Source organism: Lepidochelys kempii, chromosome 11 (assembly GCF_965140285.1).
Source record: "Lepidochelys kempii isolate rLepKem1 chromosome 11, rLepKem1.hap1, whole genome shotgun sequence".
In the NCBI taxonomy this organism is placed as follows: Eukaryota; Metazoa; Chordata; order Testudines; family Cheloniidae; genus Lepidochelys; species Lepidochelys kempii.
Genome location: NC_136390.1, coordinates 81,595,289 through 81,612,391, shown reverse-complemented (window position 1 = coordinate 81,612,391; position 17,103 = coordinate 81,595,289). Strand labels below are relative to the sequence as shown.

The window sequence follows — 17,103 nt, the reverse complement described above, 5'->3', positions numbered from 1 at the left end:
GCTCTCAGACCCAGACCCGGACCCGGACCCCGGGGCGGGACAAGCCGGGCTCTCGGACCCGGACCCGGACCCCGGGGCGGGACAAGCCGGGCTCTCAGACCCAGACCCGGACCCGGCCCCCGGGGCGGGACAAGCCGGGCTCTCGGACCCGGACCCGGACCCCGGGGCGGGACAAGCCGGGCTCTCGGACCCGGACCCGGCCCCCGGGGCGGGACAAGCCGGGCTCTCGGACCCGGACCCGGCCCCCGGGGCGGGACAAGCCGGGCTCTCGGACCCGGACCCGGCCCCCGGGGCGGGACAAGCCGGGCTCTCGGACCCGGACCCGGACCCGGACCCCGGGGCGGGACAAGCCGGGCTCTCGGACCCGGACCCGGACCACGGTCCGGCAGCCTCAGCACTTTTTCACAAGTCTGAACTGAGCCGTTTCCGTGGGACCGCGGAGTCTGGACCGTCCGTCCGCAGGGGAAGAGTCTGGGAGAAACGGAGGGTTTCACTGGACACAAGCCGCTTCTGAAACCTCCGGTTTCCCTTCTCACCCTGCCAGGCTGCAGGATCACGTCCCCGTTTCGCTGGTGATGGTCCCATCCTGCCGGGTGCGCGGGAAGGGAAATGGCTGCGGCGGACCCGGTGACCTTCCAGGAGGTGGCTGTGTGTTTCACGGAGGAGGAATGGGCCCTGCTGGACCCGGCTCAGAGGGCCCTGTACAGGGACGTCATGCGGGAGAACTATGAGGCCGTGACCTGGCTGGGTAAGGATTCCTGTCCCCGGGGTGTGAGAAGCATCTGGGTCAGAGTCTGTGCAGGAATCTTCACTGGCCCCCCGGAATTCAGGGGGATCAGGCCATGTAATTTGCAGCCCCTTTGTGTAAGATACTGTCCCTGGGTCAGGGAATGTTCTGTACCTCAGTGGCCATAAGCTGATTATTGTGGGGAGAAATGGAAATTTATTTGGGGGTGAGGGATGGGGACAGATGCAGGAAGGCAAGTGGTAGGTGGAGGGGAATGGGAGTTAGGGGGAGGGGTAATAGGGGGCACAGAGAATCCCTGACAGGGGAGAGATGACTTGAGAGTGGGGGGAGATGAAGGGCGCACTGGAGGGGAGAGATGGCGTATAGGCAATAGGGGGCAGCGGGGGTGGGGAGAGGGGGAAATGGGGACACATAGAGTCTTTGCTATGGAGTAGAATGAGGAGCCCTGCTATGGGAGGGGGAGGGAAAGGGGCACACAACACAAACCCTGGAAGGGGGTGACAGGGTGGAAGGAGTCTCCGGTGTGTGCAGTGAGCTTGGTCTGCACAAGCAGCGAGGTGTGCGACCAGAGTGATGCAGAAGAATTGTGGGGGCTGTTCTCTGCACAGACACAAGAGAGGAAGGCTGCTCTCCTGTGTCAGGAACCAGGCTGGGACTCAGGAGACGGGTAGATCCCTGGTTGTGCCACAGACTCCCTGTCTGGGCTCTTGGCAGTCACTTAGGCTGGTTTCAGAGGGTCCAGAGGGAGGTGACTTGCACACCTCTCCCATTATGCTGCTTTGAAAGTCCCAGCTGTGATCTCTCTGGGCCTCAGTTTCCCCTCTGTGAAGTGGAGACTCTGCCCTTTGTCTGGCTCGTCTCTTGACAGCGAAAGCCCTTTGGGGCAGGGACTGTGTCTCACTATGTGAATGTTGGGGGCCTGCTGTCAGAGGAAGGGTGACCCAGTGGTTGGGGCAGTGACCTGATGCTCTGGAGACCCGAGTTCAATTCCCTGCTCTGCCCCAACATCGTGCCTGACCTTATGCTAATAACCTGGGGCTAGATTCAGAGAGAAACTTAGCTGTGGTGACACTGAGTGTTGCCAGGTCTAGCTGCTGGGACTCACAAAGCCTGCATTACGCGCCTGCGCTCCCTGTAGTGAGGAGAGATGGCACACCTGGATGGGATTCACAACAGCCAGCAGCCTAGGTGGCTCCTCCCCTAACCTCGCCAGCTAGAGATGCCCAACAGAGGGGTGTTTGCTTAGCCCTGCCCCTCTCTCTGAAAGAAACACCTAAATCCCGTCTGCAGGGAGGCGTCTCGCTCTGCCTTGGAGTCTCAGCTGCAAGTGTGGCTGTGGGTGATCTCCGGCTCCAGCTCCCTCTGTGCCAGAGATCTCTGTTTGGTGTCTTGTAGTCCTCGGACCCTGTGCTAATGGTACAAGGACAGACAGATAAGTACCACTGACAGCACAAAGGGGCCCTTATTCCAGCTGGGGATTCCAGCTGCTGCTGTAGTTGATACTCTCTTTCCTTCCTGCAGTGGCAAAGGGTAATAAGAATTTCTTGTGCCAAACTTTCTGTCTCTGCTGGGGTTCCTCATCGTCAATGCTCTTCTGTTCTCCCTCCCCGCTTTAGGGGCTGCAGAAGCCCCAGGACTGCAGAGGTCTGTATGGAGGGGCTCCGCAGTGCCAGGCGGTGGACAGCAGCAGTGGGGAACTGATTGTCATGCCTGGCTAATTCTTTTGCTCCTGGTGGCTGTGTGGAGTTTGCATTCAGTCAATGCTGCCATTGTTTGAGGTTCACGAATTTCCAGCAGTGAAGCATGATGGGAATGGAACAGATTTACAGGGCTTTGTGTCTGCGTTGGAGTAAAGCTGTGAGCGGAGAAGTTACTCCAGGTCTCTGGGGCTGTGGTGCACAGAGTAGCTCGAGTGGCTATAAAGGGCAGTTCTGGCATTTGACATCCGTGCCCAGTCCAGGGTGTAGCTGGCTGCGCTGTGGGAGCAGAGATTTCCTGGAAGGAAATGAGCTGGACAGACCTGAGGGGAGGTTTTGTGCTGCTGTGTCTGAGGAATTGTCTGTAAGGTTGTCACTGTCTCCAGCACCATGAGCCTGGTTTATCACCATGTCAGACAGTGTCTCTGTCCCCTGCTATGAGGAGCTTTTGGGAATCTGTGGCTCTGGAAAGGGCCAAAGGGTTGTGGTGGAAGCCATCTGAATATGAGCATCCAGTGTGATGCTGTAGCTAAGAGAGTTAATGTGATCCTGGGGAAGCTATACAGAGGACTATGAAGTAGCAGTAATGAGGGGCACCTCATTAGTTTGTCATATGGCATTAATTAGACCATTAGTGGGAACTGCGTCTAGTCCTCATGTTCACACTGCAGAAAGGATGTTGACAAATTAGCACGGGTTTAGAAATGAGCTACAAGAATGATTAGAGGACTAGATAACCTGCTTTATAGTTTCATAGTTTTTAAGGCCTAATCGGATCATTGTGATAATCTTGTCTGGCCTCCTCTGTTACACAGGTCAATAGGAGTTACCTGAATTAATTCCTGTTTAAACAAGGTGATTCTTTTGGAATAAAACTCCATTCTTGATATAAAAATTTTCAGTGATGGAGAAACCACCAGAGCCCTGGGTAAGTTTTGTCCAATGGTCAGTTAGCCTCACCGTGAACTTTACAACTTATTTCAAATTTTAATATCTCTAGCTTTTACTTTCAGCCATTGGCTCTTGTTGTACTTTTGTCTGCTGGAATGAAGCACGATCTATTGTTTTAATTTCTGTTCCCTGTGTAGGGACTTTTAGATTGTTATCAAGTCATCCCTTAATCTTTTTTTTTGATAGGCTAGATAGGTTGAGCTCCTTTATAGGCCGTTTTCCGATCCTTTTATAATTCTTGTGGCTCTTCTTTGAGGCCTCTCTCTAATTTTTCAGCACCCTTCTTTAATTGTGAGCACAACCCTAGTTTGCAATTACATATTTAGACCTATCAGTTAGCCCCTTTAATGTGTGCCACATTTGTTTTGTATCATTCTAGTTTTGTTAATTTTGTTTTTTCTAGATTTGTTAATCAAAATGGCATGAGCTACCAAGTCAAATGTCTGAGGACCGGATTTTAACTATATTGAACTGTCCAACTCCAATTGGGAGTACAGTAAATAAACGCTAACTGTATTACATTAACATACTCTATTTATCAATCAAACATGTAATCTCATCAAAAAAGGATACCAGGTTAATTTAGTATTTATTGACCCCATCTCCTTTTTTCTGCATTATCATTCTACCCTTTCCATATAGTAATGTACTTTTAAAAGTTCCTTCTTATGCTCCTTTATTCTGCAGACTAGAGAGTTTTCTTTGTGTCACTTTGCTTCCCTTATCAATTTTCTACAATTCCCAATTTCTAATATATATATGCTTTTGTTTCCCATTTAGCTGGTGGTTGTTGGTTAATTTACTATACAATATGTCCTTCCTTCTTCTTTGCAGAATTGTGGCTTTTTTGAAAATCTACTGAAATGTTATTGAACAGTTCTACACACGCATTTGCATTTGTCTGTTATAAGTTCATTCTCCCAGCAGATTTGCCACATAGTTGTTTGTAGCTTTGTGAAACTGAAGTGAGCTGTAGCTCACAAAAGCTTATGTTCAAATAAATTTGGTAGTCTCTAAGGTGCCACAAGTACTCCTTTTCTTTTTGTGAATACAGACTAACACGGCTGCTACTCTGAAACCTTTCTAAAGTGTGTGTCTGTTTATGTGTGTATAGATATAGATATATTCTTGGTTTAGAGTTGGTTCCATTTCCACATAACAAATGCAATCTGAGCAATGCGGAGTGAGCTGCATTGCCATGTTTGAGCATTACCTTTGGATTAAATTCTCCTTTGTAACTGAAAGGTGTTAATAAATTGCACTGCAAATAAAATAAATAAATAATGGAATTCTGCAGTATCACCAAAGAAGGAGTGAACTCTTTCATATACTTTAACATCTCTTTTTCAAAATGTCTGTGTACCGTGAGTTAGGCTATTTGCTCATAATAACGCTACGACAGAGGAGTTTAATGAAACGTTGATCGATTACAGATTTTTTTTTCTTTTTCTGTAGGTGGTGGGTAAAATCCTTATACTGTGGTAATTTTTGCAATGTTGAAGGAACTGGGCAGGTTTAGTCTATAAGAGAGAAGGCTGTAGGGGCACATGATAACAGACCTCAAGTATGTAACAGGCCTTTAAATAGAGAAGGGTGATGAATTGTATCATATGTTCACCAAGGGGCAGGACAAAAAGGTATGAAGCAGTGGAGATTTCAGTGAGATATTAGGAAAAACTTTCTAATGCTAATGGATATATTGTCACTGGAGAATGTGGTGTGGGGAGGTTGTGGAATCACTGGAGGTTTTAAAGAGGAGTTGAGAGAGACCTGTTATTAATGGTGAAGTTTGCTTAATCCTCATTAAGCATGGGGGGAGAGTGCAGGGGGCTGGACTAGATGACCTCCTGAGGTCACTGCCAGCCTTACATTTCTGTTGTTCTGTTTCCAGTTCCTCTTTCTCTATGGAGATGAAGTCTGCTGTAGAGTTCCCCTGTGTTGGATGTAAGACCTTTGGAGTTAGACATTTTCATCTTTTTAAAGAAATTCTGAGGGCACTTTATAGTGAGAGACTTAATGAGCTCAATCTATTTATCTCAACAAAGAGAAGGTTGAGTTCTGAGCAGTCCTATTGAACATGTTCATACATTATCTGGAAAAAGGGGTAAACAATGAGGTGGCAAAATTTGCAGATGATACAAAATTAGTAAAGATAGTTAAGACTAGGGTGACCAGTCAGCAAGCGTGAAAAATTGGGACAGGGGTGGGGGGTAATAGGAGCCTATATAAGAAAAAGACCCAAAAATCAGGACTGTCCCTATAAAATCGAGACATCTGGTCACCCTAGTTAAGACCCAGGCAGACTGTGAAGAGCTACAAAAGGATCTCTCAAAACTGGGTGACTGGACAACAAAATAGCAGATGAAATTTAATGTTGATAAATGCAAAGTAATGCACATTGGAAAGCATAATCCCAACTATACATATAAAATGATGGGGTCGAAATTAGCTGTTACCACTCAAGAAAGAGACCTTGGAGTTATTGTGGATAGATCTCTGAAATCATCCACTCAATGTGCAGCGGCAGTCAAAAAAGCAAACAGAATGCTGGGAACAATTAAGAAAGGGATAGATAATAGGACAGAAAATATCATCTTGCCTCTATATAAATCCATGGTACTCCCACATCTTGAATACTGTGTGCAGATGTGTTCGCCCCATTTCAAAAAAGATATATTGGAATTGGAAAAGGTTCAGAAAAGGGCAAGAAAAATTATTAGGGGTATGGAATTGCTCTCATATGAGATTAATGAGACCAGGGCTTTTCAACTTGGAAAAGAGACGGCTAAGGGGAGATATGATTGAGGTCTATAAAATCATTACTGGTGTAGAGAAAGTAGATAAGGAAGTGTTGTTTACTGCTTCTCATAACACAAGAACTATGGGTGACCAAATGAAATTAATAGGCAGAAGGTTTAAAAAGAAATAAAAGGAAGTATTTTTTCACACAACGCACAGTCAACTCGTGGAACTCTTTGCCAGGGGATGTTTTGCGAACAGGGACCACTAACAGAGTTTCGAGAGGGAGTTTTCCAGGTGAAGGAGGAGCAAATATGGGACCCTTGGAGTAAGTGGCTGTCTGTAGTGTGTGTTTGTGTTTGGGGGTTACTTGCTGTGTGCTGAGCTTGTGTTTTGTCTGTCTGTCTGTCTGTTTGTTTGTTTGAAGGACTGTGTGCTGTGGCCAGCATTTGGAAGCTGTGAGCTTCTAAATAAGGTTTGAAATCTAGAAGTTTCTGTTCAGTGGCTGAGACTTAGTTAGGGGGCCAGGCTATCAAGGAGGCTATCACTGCTATAAAGCAGTGAGCAAGCGACCAGGGGAGTTTCGAGAGGGACTTTGGCAGGGGAGTGGGAAGGGGGCGAGATACACTTGCCATTCTTTAAAACCTTTTAACTAAACTATAATGAAAACTTCTTGATTTAAACAAAAACCCTATCATTAACCTAGGTAGCTGTAGGAGAAAATGCAGGCAGAAGTCCAGCAGCAGAGTGGGGGCTATCCTGTTTATTGCACTCAGTGTAGCATGCATGATTACCTGCCCTGTGGGCAGGTGGCATATGTGTGCTTTTGGTGCAAGGAGCTCCTGGCCCTTAGAGATCGCGTACAGGCTTTAGAGGCCAGGGTGGAGGAACTGGAGGAGCTAAGGGAGGCAGAGAGGTATGTTGATGAGGCTTTCTGGGACACCGTAGATTTGTCCCACCGTCGGTCAGACAGCCCCTGCGCTGTTGAGGAGGATGAAAGACCCAGAGAAGGAGAGCAGTCAACGGAAACAGAGGGGAACCTTCCCATAGTGAGGACCCTCCTTCCAGATGATGTTGGGGTATCCTCTCACACTGAGGTTACCGCTCCGGGGGAGGAAACTCCAGTCATTAGGAAAAGGCAGGTGTTAGTAATGGGAGATTCGATCATTAGAGACAAGGACAGCTGGGTTTGTGATGACCGGGAGAATCGTATGGTGACTTGCCTGCCTGGTGCGAAGGTTGCGGATCTCTCGAGGCATCTAGATAAACTTATGCGTAGTGCTGGGGAGGAGCCGGTGGTCGTGGCACGTGTAGGTACCAATGACGAAGGGAAGGGTAGGAGAGACGTCCTGGAGGACAAATTTAGGCTGCTAGGAAAGAGACTGAAATCCAGGACCTCTAGGGTGGCATTCTCAGAAATGCTTCCAGTTCCAGGCACAGGGCCAGGTGGGCAGGCAGAGCTTCGGAGTCTCAATGCGTGGATGAGACGATAGTGTAGAGAGGAGGGTTTAGATTTATTAGGAACTGGGGAAACTTTTGGGATGGGGGAGCCTATACAGGAAGGATGGGCTCCACCTAAACCAAAGTGGATCCAGACTGCTGGCGCTTAACATTAAAAAGGTTGCAGAGCCGTTTTTAAACTAAGAGATGGGGGAAAGCCGATCACTGCAGAGGCACACGTGGATCGGACAGAGACGTCTCTTCTCAGAGAGTCTATTGATAGAGATTCTCTAGGTTTTAGTCAGGAGGAGAGGCTGGAAGAGGATAAAGTATGGGCCAGATCAGACGAGAAACATTCACATCAGAAAAGAGCAGACAAATGAACAGTGACAAGTTTTTAAAGTGCTTGTACACAAATGGTAGAAGTCTAAATAATAAGATGGGTGAACTAGAGTGCCTCGTGTTAAAGGAGAATATTGATATAATAGGCATCACAGAAACCTGGTGGAGTGAGGAAAATCAATGGGACACAATCATTCCGGGGTACTAAATATATCAGAAGGACAGAACAGGTCGTGCGGGGGTGGGAGTGGCACTATATGTGAAAGAAAATGTAGAATCAAATGAAATAAAAATCTTAAATGAATCCTGTCAGGGTTCCTTCCCCACTCTGAACTCTGGGATACAGATGTGGGGACCCACATGAAAGACCCCCCTAAGCTTATTTTTACCAGCTTAGGTTAAAAACTTCCCCAAGGCACAAATTCCACCTTGTCCTTGAACAGTATGCTGGTGCCACCAAGTGATTCAGACAAAGAATCAGGGAAAGGAGCACTTGGAGTCCTATTCCCCCAAGCCCTACACCCCCTTTCCTGGGGAGGCTTGAGAATAATATCCTCACCAATTGGTACAGGTGAACACAGACCCAAACCCTTGGATCTTAAGAACAATGAAAAATCAATCAGGTTCTTAAAAGAAGAATTTTATTTAAAGAAAAGGTAAAAGAATCACCTCTGTAAAATGAGGATGGTAAATACTTTACAGAATAACAAAAGATTCAAAAACACAGAAGAACCCCCTCTAGCTTTAGTTTCAAAGTTACAGAGAGAAAAAAACAGGGATAAACCTCCCTCTAACAAAGGGAAAATTCACAAGTTGAAAACAAAAGGTAATCTAATGCTCCTTCCCTTATTTACTTACTCTTTTTGTAATATCAGAGACTTGTACAGGATGGTTTATAGGAGAAGGAGTTTTTGACCTGATTTCCCCAGAGAACACACAAACAAAGCCTCCCCGCAGATTTGAAAGTATCTTCTTTCCCCATTGGTCCTTTTGGTCAGGTGCCAACCAGGTTATTTGAGCTTCTTAACCCCTTACAGGAAAGGAGGAATTCTAGGCTATCTTTAGCTGTATGGTTATGACAAATCCACATGTTCCATAGAATCTCTATGGATAGTAATTCCAGGCTCTAATAAGAATATAACAGTAGGGATGTATTATCGACCACCTGACCAGGACAGTGATAGTGACGATGAAATGCTAAGGGAGATTAGAGAGGTTATCAAAATAAAGAACTCAATAATAGTGGGGGATTTCAGTTATCTCCATATTGACTGGGTACATGTCACCTCAGGACAAAATGCAGAGACAAAATTTCTCTATACTTCAAATACTTTAAATGTTTTTTAAGTACATCAGAAGCAGGAAGCCTGCTAAGCAACCAGTGGGGCCTCTGGATGATTGAGATACAAAAGGAGCACTTAAAGACGATAAAGTCATCGCAGAGAAACTAAAAGAATTCTTTGCTTCAGTCTTCACGGCTAAGGATGTTAGGGAGATTCCCAAATCTGAGCTGTCTTTTGTAGGTGACAAATCTGAGGAATTGTCACAGATTGAAGTGTCACTAGAGGAGGTTTTGGAATTAATTGAGAAACTTAACAGTAACAAGTCACCAGGACCAGATGGCATTCGCCCAAGAGTTCTGAAAGAACTCAAATGTGAAATTGCGGAACTATTAACTATGGTTTGTAACCTGTCCTTTAAATCAGCTACTGTACCCAATGACTGGGAGATAGCTAATGTAATGCCAATATTTAAGAAGGGCTCTAGAGGTGATCCTGGCAATTACAGACCGGTAAGTCTAACGTCAGTACCGGGCAAATTAGTTGAAACAATAGTAAAGAATAAAATTGTCAGACACATAGAAGAAAATAAATTGTTGCACAAAAGACAACATGGTTTCTGTAAAGGGAGATCATGTCTTACTAATCTATTAGAGTTCTTTGAAGGGGTCGACAAACATGTGGACAAGGGGGATCCAGTGGACATAGTGTACTTAGATTCCCAGAAAGCCTTTGACAAGGTCCCTCACCAAAGACTCTTATGTAAATTAGGTTGTCATAGGATAAGAAGGAAGATCCTTTCATGGATTGAGAACTGGTTAAAAGACAGGGAACAAAGGATAGGAATAAATAGTAAATTTTCAGAATGGAGAGGGGTAACTAGTGGTGTTCCCCAAGGGTCAGTCCTAGGACCAATCCTATTCAGCTTATTCATAAATGATCTGGAGAAAGGGGTAAACAGTGAGGTGGCAAAGTTTGCAGATGATACTAAACTGCTCAAGATAGTCAAGACCAAAGCAGACTGTGAAGAAGTTCAAAAAGATCTCACAAAACTAAGTGATTGGGCAACAAAATGGCAAATGAAATTTAATGTGGATAAATGTAAAGTAATGCACATTGGAAAAAATAACCCCAACTATACATACAATATGATGGGGTCTAATTTAGCTACAACAAATCAATAGAAAGATCTTGGAGTCATTGTGGATAGTTCTCTGAAGACGTCCACGCAGCGTACAGCGGCAGTCCAAAAAGCAAACGGGATGTTAGGAATCATTAAAAAGGGGATAGAGAATAAGATGGAGAATATCTTATTGCTCTTATATAAATCCACGGTACGCCCACATCTTGAATACTGCGTATAGATGTGGTCCCCTCATCTCAAAAAAGATACACTGGCATTAGAAAAGGTTCAGAAAAGGGCAACTAAAACGATTAGGGGTTTGGAACAGGTCCCATATGAGGAGAGATTAAAGAGGCTAGGACTTTTCATCTTGGAAAAGAGGAGACTAAGGGGGGATATGATGGAGGTATATAAAATCTTGAGTGGTGTGGAGAAAGTGAATAAGGAAAAGTTATTTGCTTGTTCCCATAATATAAGAACTAGGGGCCTCCAAATGAAATTAATGGGTAGCAGGTTTAAAACAAATAAAAGGAAGTTCTTCTTCACACAGCGCACAGTCAACCTGTGGAACTCCTTGCCTGGGGAGGTTGTGAAGGCTAGTACTATAGAGAGAACTGGATAAATTCATGGAGGTTAAGTCCATTAATGGCTATTAGCCAGGATGGGCAAGGAATGGTGTCCCTAGCCTCTGTTTGTCAGAGAGTGGAGATGGATGGCAGGAGAGAGATCACTAGATCATTACCTGTTAGGTTCACTCCCTCTGGGGCACCTGGCATTGGCCACTGTTGGTAGACAGAATATTGGGCTAGATGGACCTTTGGTCTTGCCCAGTATGGCCATTCATATGTTCTTATGACTTGATCCTGGTACACAAAGGTTAACATGGGAAATAGGACAGGGGTCTTCAGTCTAGCAAATAAAAGGAAAAGAAGCTGCTATGGTTGGAAGCTGAAGCTTGATCAGTTCAAGCTAGAGATGAAGTGTAAATACAGAACAGTGATGTGAATTAACCACTGAAACGTCTTCCTCAGGGACCAGGTGGATTTTCTGTCACTTGAGAAATGTAAATCAGATCTGGAGATCTCTTTGTTACAATGGGGTCTAGCTGAATGGGCGAACAGGTTTCAGGGGGTTCGCCAAACAGAGCCAGTGTTAGACTTGCTGGGGCCCAGGACAGAAAGCTGAAGCCCTGAGCCCTGCCACCCGGGGCAGAAGTTGAAGCCTGAGCAGCTTCGCTTTGTGGGGCCCCCTGTGGCGCAGGGCCCTAGGGAAGAGCCTTGCTTGCTACTCCCCAGTCCTGGCTCAGTTGCCTGGCACTGGGCCAAGGAGTTTTTATAGCATGTTGAGGGGGGACTCAGAAAGAAAGTGGCTGAGAGCCCCTGCTCTAGGTTAACGAGATGATGCCGATTTGATGCAGAAATAGCTGGCCTGAGTTGAGTAGGAGGTCAGACTAAATGAAATAAAGGTCCTTTTGGACGTCAGATGTCTGGTTCTGTACCTGCAGGTGTGTAAGTTACCTGGATACTTGTTAGTCTTGTCTCTGGATTCAGGTCCCAGGTCCAAAAAATCTTCCCTGTTCAGAAAAACACCTCAGAAAATGCTTAACTCCAGATAATGTCAATGGGACTCAAGCTCTGAGATTTAAGTACTTTGCTCAAAGGGGTGCCTGGCAGACTAAACAGATGGACGTGCAGTTGTTCATTGGGACGGAGCGTCCCCCGCATTTCAGCCCATGTGGGAGAAGACTGGATATTTCTCCTGCAGAGTTCCCTTCTCTGGGTCTGTGCTGTATGGAGGAGGCTGAGGGTGTGAGGGGAACCAGCACCAGGCTGGTGGTGTCAGCCAGGGTCCCATGGGTGATGGGGAAGGGCTGAATGACCATTGATCAGCATGGGAGTATGGCGTTGGTGCTAGTCCATCATGACTCATGTGTGACCCATGGAGCCCCTCAATGCCAGCCGGCAGAGGTAACCCCATAGTCTAACTCACACCAGGCCTAGCACGCTCATTGCCGCAGCTCACTGCTGTCATAATCTGTATCTAAAAGGGGTCATGTGAGGAATCCTAGGTGACCTGGTAACAAGCTGGTGGTCATGATCAATATGAGTGAGTGATGTACCTAGGAGTGCTGTATAAATAATTATAAACGTGTGTTGAAATATGTTCTTTAAACATATTTCAGTGCATAAAGCCAGCCTGTCCTAGACAAAGGAAAATTGTTTCAAAAGCTTGACTGTGTCTCCAGTGTAAACTGAAGCAGGTGAGGCTCAAAAGAATGGAAGTACATCAAACTGCCAAGTGGGGGAGATGCCACTTAACAATCATGGCAGGGGGTGGAGGGTGCAACTCCTGGAATCCTTTCTGCCACTGGAAACAGGGCGATGAACTTTGGGAGATTTGAGCAGAGCCAGAGAGCTATCTTGGCATCCATCACCAGAGGAATACGAGAGGCCAGAGCTCTGATCTTCTGAGAAAAGGGGATCTGTCGGTCAAAAGGGGTTGAAATCTCTGGGAACTTACTAGAGGTGAGAAACCTGCTTAGACAATGATTGTAAGTTGACACAGTTAACTTTGAATCACTAGAAAGCATGTTGTGTTTGTAACATTTCATAGCTCTCTCATGCTTCCTTGAAAACACTTAAACCTACGTTCTGTCATCATAAACTTACTCTGGTTTTACTAGAAAAGCATCTCAGTGCTGTTCTATTGAACTGATGTGTGGGAATTTGGATAAACTACCAGGCTGGTGTGTGTTCTGTCTCCTTGAATGCAACAAGCTTAATGACGTCTGTGAGGGTGAAGTGGGAGGGCCTGGGCATGGCCAGGGATATGGTTTTGGGGAGACTCAGGTCTGGAAGGGCTGTTGGGGTCCCTTTGCAGGGAGTACCCAGGCTGGTGGAAGCCAGGGTGAGACCATTGCTCTGTGAGCCTGCTGCAGGTGGCAGGGATCTGAGCCAAGCTGCACAGGACAGAGGCAGGCTGGGCAGGGACCCCCTACTGCTCTGAGTGAACCCACAAAGGATCACACTGTGGCGGGTTGGGATGTCACCTGAGACACCGGGACACCATTGAGTCAGACTCTTCTGCCAGCCTGGGCCCCCTTTTACCTGGACTTGCTGGGCTAGTCTACCCAGCCTCTTCCAGCCAAGCACACACAGGCAGGGCCACACCCCGCTGCACAGAGAGACAGAGATCTGCTCTGAGTCTGTTCAGCTTAAGGGACTTGCCACAACACCCAGATGTCCACTCCCCCTTTGGAGTACAAACCACACATTATATGAAATTCTCCTCTTCTCTCAGTGTGGAAGAGATTATGCAAAATTTCTCACCCACACCCCCATCCCCCAGTTAGAAATCGCCATAAACTGGGTTATATTATAAACCAGAAATAAATTTATTAACTATAACAGGTGTATTTTAAGTAGTTAAGGAGGTAGCAGACAGAACAAGGCAGATTACTAAGAAAATAAAACGGACCTTGCAAACTAAGCATAATACACTAAAGAAACTGGTTACGTGTGAGTTCTCACCCTAAATGTCGTTCTAATAATCTTCTTCACAGGCCAGATGCCCTTCCAGGATGGGTCCAGTTCTTTCCTCATGTTCATCTTAATTATTTCCAGCAGTCATCTTGGTTTGGGTAGCAGGGGAGAACTGACCACCAGGATTACCTCACTGTGACAGGTTTGGTCAAAGAGCCCATCTTGGGACTGTCAGCTGATGCGCTGAAATTACCTCTGAGCCTGTTTTCCCTGCCAACCTGGGCCTCCAGAAGAACCCTGTCTTGTTGAGCCAGACATGCTAGCCTGCTACAACACAGACCCAGGGTCTGGGCCATGCCCCCAAAGCTGCAGACCTAAACTGAAAACAGCTCAGCAAGGTACCTGTCTTCAGCGCCCAGTTCCCCAGCCCCAATGGGATCTAAACCCCAGAAAAATCTGCCTTACACTGTATAAAATTTTATACAGTATAAATTCATATTGTTCGCCCTCTTCAGCACTGAAAGAGTGATATGCACAATCTGTTTGCCCCTCCTGGGAACAATTACTTACACTGGGTTTATTAATAAACAAAAGTGATTTTATTAAGTATAAAAAGTAGGATTTAAGTGGTTATAAGTAATAAGAGACAGAACAAAGTAAGTTACTAACTAAAATAAAACAAACACGCAAGGCTAAGCTTGTTACGCTAAGAAACTGATGGCATGTAATATCTCACCCTCAAAGATGTTCCAATAATCTTCTTTTACAGACTAGACTCATTCCTAGTCTGGGCCCAGTCCTTCCCTGATTCAATCTTTGTTAGTTCCAGCAGACATCTTAAGTGGTAAGCAGGGGTTTTCTCATGACTGACCATCTCCTTTGTCCTGCTCCACCCCCTTATATAGATTTGGCAAAAGGCAGGAGTTCTTTGTCTCAGTTTGACAAAAAAAACCCAGCTTCTCATGGAAAAGTACAAGGTTTAAGATGGATGCTGGTATCAGGTGACATGGTCACATGTCCCTGCAAGACCCCACTCTCCATTACCCACAGGCTGGCTCACATGTATACAGGCAGGCTTGCAGTTAAACAAGGCCATTTGCAGCTAATTGTCCTGGTAAATGGGAGCCATCAAGTTCCTAATGCCCCATTGACGGCCCTCACCTGCTAAGACTACATCAGTAATACAAGTTCATACCTCATATTTCTAACTTCAGATATAGGAACGATACATGCATACAAATAGGGAAATCAAATTCAGTACATTATAACTGTTTCAGTGATATATTACAAGAGCATATTCCATTTATGTCATAATCATATTCCTAAGCATATTTTCATAAAGCATATGGAGTGCAATGTCACACTCACTCCTGGCCCTTAAATAAGATTTGCATAAGGTAGGAGTCCTTTGTTTCCTAATTTGACCACCCTGCCCTCTCTCCTCCCCCCTCCCCCCCACCCCCCCCGCTTCTCATGGAAAAGTACAGAATTCCAGGTGGGTTCCAGCATCCGGTGATGTGGTCCCATGCTTCTGCAAGGCCCCTGTAGCCATTCTTCACAGGCTGACCCACACATTCAAAGGAAGAGGAAGCTCTTTTACAATTCATTGTCAGTGCTGATGGTCCATTAGCACTGTCTGGCTTTTCCATTGTTGTACCTGCAGTGTCAGCAGTGGAAGTGACCCAAAGCAGCAAATATGAAAAACAGATACACAGGTATCCTAACTTCATCTACAAAAATGATCCATGCATACGAATGGGATAATCATATTCAGTAAATCATAACCTTTCCAATGATACCTTGCAAGAGCCATCTTGCATAAACTATATTTCAGTTATGTCATATTCATGTCATAAGCATATTTTCATAAAGCATATGAAATGCCACATCACACACACTACACAAGGAAGTTCTTTGCTCTCCTTGCTGCACTGCGGTGGGGTCTAGTGACCATCTTTCCAGGCCGGGGGTGGAGGTTCCTCTCTTGATTTCCTCACAGCTTAAATTAGGCATCAGCGAGAGGTGGCAATAAAGGACCAAAGCCCCAGTGAGCCAGTTGCTGCCCAGACATGTAGTGAGAGACAGTCCCCACTCCAGAGAGATCTCCTCCCATTCTGGCTGGCATTGTGGAGGGATAGGAGTATGTGCGTGGGGGTGGGGGAGTGTCAGTGATGGGGACATAGTTGTACCCCCCCCATACCTAGAGAGGGTAGCAACACTGCGCAGCTCCCCAGGGGAGTAAGTTGGGGCCATTCCCTAGGCAGAGTGGAGGAACCCTTGCTCCAGACCAGTGCATCAAGGGCTTTGTACTATTTATAGCCCAGTCCCTGTAGGGTGGGGTTGGGGAGGGGAAGGAACCTCTCTGGGTTTTGCTGCTCAGACGCTGGATTTTGTAGTACGGGTCGTACCTCTGTAAACCAGCACTCCCTGGTCCGGCAACATCCGTTGTCTGGCATAGGTGGAGCGTGCTGGCAGTTCCCAGCCAGAAGCGCAGATGTGGCCCCAGGTCCCCACCGCCAGCTCCTCTGCAGCCGCTCGGGGTCCCAGCCGCTGGCCCCAGTTCCCCCTCAGCCCCCTCTACAGCCACCCATGGCAGCTGCCAGCCCCTCTGCAGCCGCCAGGTTACTGGCCGCCGGGCTCCGCTCCTGGCCCCGACCCAGAGCTCCGCAGCCACCCCCAGCTGTGGTCCCAGCCTTACCCTGTCCACGCCCCTCACTGGCCCAGGCTGGGACCACAGCTGGGGATGGCTGCAGAGCCCGGTCAGGGCCAGGAGTGAAGCCCGGCGGCCAGGAACCTGTTGGCTGCAGAGGGGCCGGCCGATGTTGACCTACCTTGGTCCAGCAAATTCCCTGGTTCATCACCAGTCAGGTCCTGAGAGTGCTGGACCAGGGAAGTACAACCAGTAACAGTGATATGGAATGAACCTGATCAACATTTGTTTCCTTGCACCTTACCAGGATTTCCAGTTTCCAAACCAGAGACCATCTCCTGGCTGGAAGAAGGGAAGGAGCCATGGGTCCCCGATCTCCCGGGCTGTGAGGAGAGGGAAATCCCAAGCGATCCCCACAGAGGTGAGGAATCATCCGACTCAGAAACCAGTTGTTGTCTCCTTTTAGCAGACGTTACTCATGCATTTTCATCACGCCTGTCTGACCCTTCAGCCCTGGCCGTCATCTATACTTGGGGGTGGGGAGGAAGGATTGATCCGTTTCTCTCTCCTCTGGAGAAGGGTATGGGTGGAGCAGGATTCAGCTCTTGATAGTTCAATATCCCCAGCAGTTATTTGGATTTGATCCCCCCT

The 17,103-nt window shown here is 46.9% G+C and overlaps 1 pseudogene across 1 annotated transcript in view; it reads left to right on the top strand.

Moving 5' to 3' along the window:
• The first annotated feature begins 518 nt into the window (after positions 1-518).
• Positions 519-17,103, top strand: part of LOC140895992 (uncharacterized) — a 39,649-nt pseudogene continuing 23,064 nt past the window's right edge. The window contains exons 1-2 of the transcript XR_013636461.1: positions 519-748; positions 16,760-16,873. The product of XR_013636461.1 is annotated as an uncharacterized LOC140895992 (transcript). The remainder of the gene's footprint in view (positions 749-16,759; positions 16,874-17,103) is intronic.